Below are 8,298 nucleotides of genomic sequence, written 5' to 3' on the forward strand. Positions count from 1 at the left end.
CAATAATAAGCCACCAACACAAAAGAATTACAATTCTTAAATTGATGACCAAAATGCCTGTAGGATTTGCAGCTGGTTGGAAAAATACAGGTAACTTTATGCTTCAAGTAGGTACTTTTGTCACCCGCGTGTGATTTGCGGATGCGACTAGCACTAACCACTGTACAATGAGACTGCTGACTGACTGGCTCACTCAACTCGTGCATGAATCACGCGCGCCTCCCCTGCGCTGAGTATCCTGCGGCCCACCTGCGCTGCGTCCCCCGTCGCCAACTGACCGACACCCCCCACTTCTTCTAATGCCACTTCTTCAAAATAGACTCGCCCAGGCCGAAAAACAACTTCTGCGCATGGGCCACGAAGTTTCAATCGCACTGTATGTGCGTGCCCACGTGTGGTATTTTGTGGAAAAGCCACACTCAAGGGGCCAAAGAGCCACATGTGGCTCGCAAGCCATAGTTTGCAGACCCACTGGTCTAGTTTCATTTTTTTTGCATGTATCTGTCCAATTTTCCCAACACCATTATTGAAGAGACTGTCTTGACTTCATTGTATGCTCTGGTCTTGCCCCCTTTATCAAATATTAATTGAGTGTAATGGCATGGATCAATTTCTAAGATCTCTGTTCTGTTCCATTGATCCACATGCCTGTTCTGGTGCCAGTACCAGGCTGTTTTGATTATGGAGGCTTTGCAATATAACTTGAAATCTAGTATTGTGATTCCTCCAACTTTGTGTTTCTTTCTCAAGACTGCTGTCACTATTCAGGGTCTTTTTTGATTCCATATAAATTTTTAGAGTACTTGTTCTAGATCTGTGAAATATGCTGTTGGTATTTTAATAAGGATTGCATTGAATCTGTAGATTGCCTTGGGTAGTAAGGACATTTTAATGATGCTGATTCTACCAACCAATGAACATGGTATATTCTTCCACCTGTTTAAATTTTCTTCTCTTTTTTCATCATCCTGTAGTTTTCTGAATACAGGTCTTTTGCCTCCTTGGTTAAGTTTATTCCTAAGTATCTTAATTTTTTGGTTGCAATGGTAAATGGAGTTGCTTGTTTAGTTTCTCTTTCTGAGAATTTATTATTGGTGTATAAAAAAGCCATTGATTTTGGGTGTTGAGTTTGTATCCTGCTACATTGCCAAATTCATTTATTAAATCTAGTAGTTTTTTGGTGGAGGCTTTAGGATTTTCTATGTACAATATCATGTCATCTGCGAATTATGAGAGTTTTACTTCCTCCTTTCCAATTTGGGTGCATTTTATTTATTCTTCTTGTCTGGTCGCTGTGGTTAGGACTTCCAGTACTATGTTGCATAAGAGTGGTGAAAGTGGGCATCCCTGTCTTTTTCCTGTTCTTAGGAGAAATCCGTTTAGTTTTTGTCCATTGAGAATTATGTTCTCTGTAGGTTTGTCATATGGCATTTATCATGTTAAGATATGCTCCCTCTATTGCCACTTTGCTGAGAGGTTTTATCAAAAATGTGTGTTGGATTTTGTCGAATGCTTTTTCTGCATCAATTGACATGATTGTGTGATTTTTTTGTCTTTCAATTTGTTTATATAATGTATCATATTTATTGAATTGTGAATATTGTACCAGCCTTCCATCCCTGGAATATATCCCACTTTGTCTTGGTATATGATCTTTTTAATATACTAGTGGCCCGGTGCATGAAATTTGTGCACATTAAAAGAGAATTAATTAGAGGAAATATTTTAATATTGCTATTTGCCCTTTCTCTATAATAGAAGTGTCAGAGATGAAAGAAAATTAGTAAAATGTATATGAAAATCTTCCTCCTGTCAGAGTCTGGGGCACGCCGTGGGACCCAGAGTCAAGTCCCTGCCCACTCACGTGCGTCTTGAAATTGCATGAGACCCAGTCCGGGCCAGTCTCAACCCCATTGGACGAGATCCAGACCTGGCCGGATCCACCCTCATCAAGCCCTGCCAGGCGGGGGGCGCAGCCTCAGGTCCCTGTCAAGCCCTGCTGGGTGGGGGGGTGCAGCCTCAGGGCCCCCGTCAATCCCTGCCAGGTGTGGGGGGGTGCAGCCTCATGTCCCCCGGCCCAGTGCCAGGTGTGAAGCACAGCCTCAGTTCCCCCAGTGCACCCTCAGGCCCCCTGGCCTGGGGAAGGGAGCGTGGCCTGAGGTCCCCCATCAAGCCCCACCGGGCAAGGGGCGCGACCTGAGGTCCCCCATCAAGCCCCACCGGGAGGGGGCGCACAGGCTCAGGTCCCTTGCCCTGGCCAGGTGCCATGCAGCCTCAGATCCCTGCTGTGATCGCTCATTACGGCTCATTACGGGAACCCCGCCTCCACTGTGGGCGCAGCCATCTTGTGACTGTGTGATGGAATGAGGGTCGATTTGCATATTACCTCTTTATTATATAGGACTAGAGGCCCGGTGCACAAAAATTTGTGCACTCAGGGGGCGGGGGGTCCCCCAGCCCGGCCTGTGCCCTCTTGCAGTCTGGGACCCCTCGGGAGATAACGCCCTGTTGGCTTAGGCCTGCTCCCGGGTGGCAGAGGGCAGGCCCAATCCCTAAGTGCAGCCCCTGGTCAGGCTCAGAGCAGGGCCGATTGGGGAGTTGGGGCGCCGCCCCGTCATGCACAGAGCAGGGCGGATCGGGAGGTTGCAATGCCACCCTCAGTCACGCTCAGGGTAGGGCCGATTGGGGGGTTGGGGCACCGCCCCCTGTCACACTCAAGGCAGGGTCGATGGGGAGGTTGCGGCGCCAACCCCTGTCACGCACAGAGCAGGGCCAATCAGGGGGTTGGGCACTGCCCCCTGTCATGCACAGAGCAGGGCGGATCGGGAGGTTGCGATGCCACCCTCAGTCACGCTCAGGGTAGGGCCGATTGGGGGGTTGGGGCACCGCCCCCTGTCACACTCAAGGCAGGGTCGATGGGGAGGTTGCGGCGCCACCCCCTGTCACGCACAGAGCAGGGCCAATCAGGGGGTTGGGCACTGCCCCCTGTCATGCACAGAGCAGGGCGGATCGGGAGGTTGCAATGCCACCCTCAGTCACGCTCAGGGTAGGGCCGATTGGGGGGTTGGGGCACCGCCCCCTGTCACACTCAAGGCAGGGTCGATGGGGAGGTTGCGGCGCCACCCCCTGTCACGCACAGAGCAGGGCCGATCAGGGGGTTGGGGCGCTGCCCCCTGTCACTCACAGAGCAGGGCCAATCAGGGGGTTGGGGCACTGCCCCCTGTCACACTCAAGGCAGGGTCGATGGGGAGGTTGCGGCGCCACCCCCTGTCACGCACAGAGCAGGGCCGATCAGGGGGTTGGGGCGCTGCCCCCTGTCACTCACAGAGCAGGGCCAATCAGAGGGTTGGGGCGCTGCCCCCTGTCACTCACAGAGCAGGGCCAATCAGAGGGTTGGGGCGCTGCCCCCTGTCACTCACAGAGCAGGGCCAATCAGAGGGTTGGGGCGCTGCCCCCTGTCACTCACAGAGCAGGGCCAATCAGAGGGTTGGGGCGCTGCCCCCTGTCACTCACAGAGCAGGGCCAATCAGGGGGTTGGGCGCTGCCCCCTGTCACGCCTGGCAAGTGAGGCGGGGAACGTTGGAGTCTGCAGCAAGCAAGCCTCGTGCTCGCTTCAGTGCCTGGCTGCCGGCCGCCATCTTGGCTGACAGTTAATTTGCATATACTCACTGATTAGCCAATGAAAAGGGTAGCGGTCGTACGCCAATTACCATGTTTCTCTTTTATTAGTGTAGATTGCTGGATTCCATTTGCTAATATTTTGTTGAGGAGTGTAGCATCTTTGTTCATCAGGGATATTGGCCTGTAATTCTCTTTCTCTGTAGTATCTTTATCTGGTTTTGGAATTAGGATAATGTTAGCCTCATAAAAAGATCTTGGAAGTGTTCCTTTCTCTTGGAATTTTTGGAATGGTTTGAGGAATATAGATGTTAAGTTCTTCTTTGAATGTTTGGTAAAAGTCCCCTGTGATTTGTCTGGACCTTGGCTTTTGTTTGCTGGGAGTTCTTTTGATGACTGCTTCTATTTCATCAGTTGTTATTGGCCTATTCAGGTTTTCTGATTTTTCCTGATTCAGTTTTGGGAGATGTATTTTTCTAGAAATGTGTCCATTTCAACCACATTGTCCACCTTATTGGTATATAGTTGTTCATAGTATTTTCTTACAATCCTTTGTATTTCTCTGGTGTCAGTGGTTACTTCTCCACTTTTGTTTCTCATTTTATTTATTTGGGCCCTCTCTCTTTGTTTCTTGATGAGTCTGGCTAACAGTTCATCAATTTTGTTTATCTTTTCAAAGAACCAGCTTTTGCTTTCATTGATTTTTTGTATTGTTTTTTTTTAGTCTCTCTGTTATATATTTCTGCTCTAATTCTTATTATTTCCTTCCTTCTACTTACTCTAGGCTTTTCTTATTGTTCTATTTCTAATTCTTTAAGTTGTAGGGTTAAATAGTTTGTTGTTGATTTGTCTTTTTGTTTTTTTAGGTATGCCTGTAGTGCTATGGATTTTCCTATCAGGACTGCTTTTACTGTGCCCCATACTTTTTGGGTTGTTGTGTGTTCATTTTCATTTGTTTTCAGGAAGTTTTTATTTATTTCTTGATCTCATTTGTAAACTATTCATTGTTTAATAACATGCTATTTAGCCTCCATGTGTTTGAAGGTTTTTGGGTGTTTTTACTGTAGTTGATTTCTAATTTCATTCCACTGTGATCTGAGAATATGCTTGTATGATTTAAATCCTCTTGAACTTGTAGAGACTTTGAGAATGACCCATGTGCACTTGAGAAAAATGTATAGTCTGATGCTTTAGGGTGAAATGGTCAATTAAATTCCTCTAATCCAGTGTGTCATTTAGAGTCACTGTTTCCTTGTTAATCTTTTGTCTGGAAGATCTACCCAGTTAAATCAGCAGGGAGTTAAAATCCCCTGTTATGACTGTATTTTTGTCAATCTCTCCCTTAAAGTCCTCTAGAACAAGCATGTCAAACTCAAAGGCTAACACGGGCCAAATAAACAAGGTTTATGTGGGCTGCAAAAAAACAAAAGCTTCAATTTTCATAGAAACATAGGTTTATTTCAATAGAGACTGAATACAAAGGGCTGAAATAAATGAGTAATTAACATAAAATAATAGAACATTGTAATAAAAATTAGTATTTTTTCTTAACTTACCAGACACTGAATAACTGCACAAATTAGTAAGCGTAATGCAAATAAACCGATTTTTCTTGTTTGCCAAAAGCAAAGTATTTCCTGTTATACACTCAAAACAAGTCAGTCCAAGAATAATAACATGGAGGGAGAAACCTAAAATATTTGCTGCTAGTATTAAGGGAGAGCAATGGTGCTCCTGCACATAAGGCGTGTAAGGGAAATGAATGCAACACAATTATAGTAATCAGTCATTAGCGAACATTGTAGTTCGTTATTACTAATCCATATATATAAAAGCCAAAGTGACCATCGCAACTGAACGGACAAACGAACAGGCTGCGTGGGGTGACCAGGCCGGCAGGGTGCTTAGTGAGGGACGACCAAATGACTGAACAGCAGGCTGCATGGGGCGACCAGGCTTGCAGGAGGGGCAGTTGGGGGTGACCAGTCCTGCAGGGGGGCAGTGAGAGGTGACCAGGCTGGCAGAGGGGGCCAGTGAGGGGCGACCAGGCTGGTGGGGGGGCAGTTGGGTGCGACCAGGCCAGCAGGTGGGGGGGCAGTAAGGAGCAACCAGGCCAGTGGGTAGGCAGTTAGTGGCAACCAGGCTGGCAGGCAGGCAGGTGAGCTGTTAGGAGCCACTGGTCCCAGATTGTGAGAGGAATGTCCGACTGCCAGTTTAGGTCTGATCCTCAGGATTAGCAGTTGGACAACCCACAAGGGGTCCCAGATTGGAGAGGGTACAGGCTGGGCAGAGGAGACACCCCCCCCCCTCCGTGCACAAATTTTGTTCACCAGGCCTCTAGTTATATGTAACAGGATATTGTAAAAATTATATTACGAAATTTTTATTAAAACATTTCTCACATATTGTTATATTGGCTGGGCCGCAAAAATATTCATTGTGGGCGACATGTAGCTCATGGGCCGCGAGTTTGACATGCTTGCTCTAGAAGTTTTTTTATACATTTAGGTGCTTCTATATTGGGTGCATATATGTTTACCAGGGTTATATCGTCTTGTTTGATCGATCCATTTAGTATTATTTAGTGACCTTTGTGGTCTCTTATAATGGCCTTCATTTTGAAGTCTATTTTGTTGGATATGAGTATTGCTACTCCAGCTTTTTTTTTTTGTTTCCATTTGCATGGAAAATTTTTTCTCATCCCTTCATTCTCATCCTATGTGTGTCTTCTGTTCTGAGGTGGGACTCTTGTAGACAGCATATAGTTGGGTCATGTTTTTCTATTCATTCAGCTACCCTATGCCTTTTGATTGGAGCATTTAATCCATTTACATTTGGGGTTATTATTGATAGGTACTTATTTCTTGACATTTTAATTATGTATGCCTAGGTTTCTTCTTCATTTCTTCTTCTCCTTACTGCAGTTCCTTTAGCATTTATTGTAATGCTGGCTTGGTGATAATGTAGTACTTTAGCTATTTTTTGGTCTGGGAAGCTCTTTATTTCACCATCTATTTTGAATAATAGCTTTGCTGGATATGGTCATCTTTGATTCAGATCCTTGCTTTTCATTACCTTGGTACTTCATGCCATTCCCTTCTGGCCTGTTGAGTTTCTGATGAGAAATCAGGTGTCAGCCTTATGGGATCTCCTTTTTAGGCTCCTTTGCTTTTCTCTTTCTGCCTGTAAGGTTCTCTCTTTGTCTTTAATTTTTGGCATTTTAATTATGATGTGTCTGGGCATTGGCCTGTTTGGGTTCTGCTTGCTTGGGTTCTCTGTGCCTCCTGAACTTGTGTGACATTTTCCTTTACCAGTTTAGGGAAATTTTCTGCCATTATTTCTTCAAACACATTCTCCCTTTCTGCCTCTTCTGGCACATCTGCTATTCTAATATTGTTATATTTCACATTGTCCCACACTTCCCTTAAGTTGTCCTCTTTTTAAATTGTTTTTGTTTTGGTTTTGGTTCTATGACTGAGTAATTTTTTCAACTCTGTCTTCTAATTCATTGATTCGATCCTCAGTTTCCCCTAATGTGCTGTGTATTCCTTCCAATGTGTTCTTTATTTGTACTATGTCATTCTTTATTTCTGTTTTCATAGTTACTATATCTTTTCTCATGCTGTTGAGCATCTTTACCATCATTATTCTGAATTCTGTTTCAAATAAATTTCTTATCTCCTTTCATTTATCTCTTCTGGAGAATTCTCTTCTTCTTTCATTTGGGGGTGGTTTCTTTTTCTTCTCATTTTGGCTGCCTATTTGTGTTTGCGACTATGTATTAGGTATATCTGCTAGGCTTCTCAATCTCTAGTGCAGGCCAGTATCAAACGCTTAATCAAATGAAAGTATCTAAACCAGTGGTTCTCAACCTTCGGGCCCTTTAAATACAGTTCCTCATGTTGTGACCAAACCATAAAATTATTTTCATTGCTACTTCATAACTGTATTATGAATTGTAATGTAAATATCTGATATGCAGGATGGTCTTAGGCAACCCCTGTGAAAGGGTCGTTCGAGCGCCAAAGGGGTCGCGACCCACAGATTGAGAACCGCTGATCTAAACTCTAGTACATGTCTGACTTCAAACTCAAAATATATTTTTAAATAAATATTTATTGTTCAGATTATTATAGTTGTTCCTCCTTTTTCCCCCCCATAGCTCCCCTCCACCTGGTTCCAACCGCATGCCCTTACCCTCATCCACTCTTCTTATCCATAGGTGTAATATTTTTGTCCAGACTCTTCCAGCACCCCCACACCCCTTTCCCCCCTGAGAATTGTCACTCCACTCCCTTTCTATGCCCCTAATTCTATTATATTTACCAGTTTATTCTGTTCATCAGATTTTTTATTCACTTGATTTTTAGAATCACTTGTTGATAGATAAGTATTTCTTGTCACTTTGTTGTTCATAATTGTTATCTTTACCTTTTTCTTCTTCTTCCTCTTCTTAAAGGATACCTTTCAGCATTTCATATAATACTGGTTTGGTGGTGAACTCCTTTAGCTTTTTCTTATCTGTGAAGCACTTTGTCTGACCTTCAATTCTAAATGATAGGTTTGCTGGGTAGAGTAATCTTGCTTGTAGGTTCTTGCTATTCATCACTTTGTATATTTCTTGCCACTCTCTTCTGGCCTGCATAGTTTCTGTTGAAAAATCAGCTGACAGTTGTATGG

The sequence above is a fragment of the Myotis brandtii genome, unplaced genomic scaffold, assembly GCF_000412655.1.
Source record: "Myotis brandtii unplaced genomic scaffold, ASM41265v1 scaffold49, whole genome shotgun sequence".
Classification (NCBI taxonomy): domain Eukaryota; kingdom Metazoa; phylum Chordata; class Mammalia; order Chiroptera; family Vespertilionidae; genus Myotis; species Myotis brandtii.